This window comes from Haplochromis burtoni, unplaced genomic scaffold (assembly GCF_018398535.1).
Source record: "Haplochromis burtoni strain Fernald_Lab_line unplaced genomic scaffold, NCSU_Asbu1 Contig_566, whole genome shotgun sequence".
Classification (NCBI taxonomy): domain Eukaryota; kingdom Metazoa; phylum Chordata; class Actinopteri; order Cichliformes; family Cichlidae; genus Haplochromis; species Haplochromis burtoni.
The window spans coordinates 146,876-149,021 of NW_024582927.1; positions in this window are offsets into that span (position 1 = coordinate 146,876).

The following is a 2,146-nucleotide window of genomic DNA, read 5'->3' on the forward strand; positions in this document are numbered from 1 at the left end:
TGTGTGTGTGTGTGTGTGTGTGTGTGTGTGTGTGATAATACTTGTGGCTTATAGAGCAGTAGGACTGCTTATACTTTTTGGGCATGTAAGGGTCATGCAGAGTCCCTAATTGAGCATCCACCCTGACAGCAGATCTATGATCTCCTTGGTTGAGCTAAAATATACCATTTTATTTCACTTGGCATCTTAATTAATGAAAGTAATATCGTAAACACAATAATATAATCTTCCATTTATAATGTCAGGAAGTCGAAATGCAGTCATGGTTCTTCGCTGAAATTTTATCTGGATTTGATCTGACTCAAGCAGGAATCATATACTCATACAAAGTAATATATCATGTAAGTCAGCGTTCAAATACAGTCATATGAGGTCACAGTTAGTCATGTTACATTTACCCACATACTTTCATATTATCTTATTTAATTCTATTGGCAGCAATGTTGGACTGTTATTGTGTTACTGTGTGCATTAACTTGGTGGCCGCCGGGATTAAAGCCAAATAAAATACAATTTTTGACTGAATAAAATGTGGATTTTTCTGGATTTGAACAAATAAGATAAGAGAACTAAATGAAGCCAGACTGTTTTCAGTTTTCTTACTAATTTCTGTGGCAGATGAGCTCAACTTAATCGTAACTAGGTAACTTGATAAAAAAGGTTGAACAGGATAAATAATGTTAGCAGGATAGGACAGATTTTCTCAGCTGTCATCTTAGAACTTTAGCTAGTATAGAGTCATTATTACTAACATGTCTAGTAGGCATCATTTATCAATATTTAGTATCTTTTGGTTTCCTTTGGAGTGAACACAGATTCTAACAGACCATCTTTTTGTCATTCATACACATAATGCTGCTGTAATAGAATTTGTTTAGTTAGATAGCAAACTGTGTCTGTGAGCATGCATTTGTCTTGTATATTAACACTGTTCATTAGACCTAGGAGACCATAGGAGCTTGATGTAGACTGAAGTTGGCCTACAAAACAAAAAACCCTGCTGATCAATATATATTGTATGAGAAAAGACAAAAGGACATCATCACAGAAATCAATTGCAAAAGAAATACACACATTTTTATTTGCAAAAGAGATTTAAACTTTAATGACACAACCAAGTGATTAAATCAATGTTATAAAGAACAAAGTCTTAATTAAACATAAATAAACATAAATACTTCCATAAATCTTTTCAGTGGACTTATGTTAATCCTACCAATACAGCGCTCATGTTGATTTAAGTCTTTTCTACTTCTGGCTGCGTGACTTTCTGTTCTGTGCTTTTTGGTTGTCAGCAGCTGAATCGGTCATAATCGACCGCTTAGTGTTCTTGCTCTGTGTCTAAGCGCCTCTTTGGATGACAGAGTTAAAAAGAACTTGTTTTTCACTATAATGTAAAGGAGCTGGTTGGGTGGCAGTGCCAGTCTGCTCATATGAAAATTCATTTAGTAATGAATAATTACTTATTGTTTTTAAACTGCTCGGAAATTTTATTTCCTTGTGTCAGAATGCTTGTTCTGTGTAAATCTGTAATCATTTCAGTATCAACAACCTCAAATGGTACACGAATAGATTTTTTTGGAGAGGAAGTATTAAAGCAGTAAGCGGGGGGAAAGCCCAGTAACATGCTGTATGACATTCTAACAGGTGTAAACAGCTCATTCTGAGGTTATTTTTTTGTGTTGTCAAAGGTCATCTAACCTAACAGAATGCCACTGAGGCACAACGGAAGCTCAAGAACCTTCAAAGCTTTATTTTCTTTAGAAGGTTTTGTCATTATTATTAACCTTATTAGGTAACCTGTGCCTCAGGACTGAGGCAGCTTTTCTCACTTGTTTTTTTCTAAATTAAACTGATCACATCTGATGCAGTTATTTTTTTTTAAATCCATCTTTATTTTAAAATTTCTGTTCAGTTCATTTCATAAGTTCATTTAATTATTTAACTCATTTGTTACTTTAAACATAATCTGTTGCTACAAGGTACAAAGTCTAGCGTTTCAATACGCATATTACATAAACATTACCATGCTGTGTGAACATATATATGCTACTACTTTTTGCATTGCTGTATTTGCTTCACCAACATACAGCTTATTAATGGCAATACCGAAAAGAGAAAGAAGAGCAGATTGCTGTAGGTCATT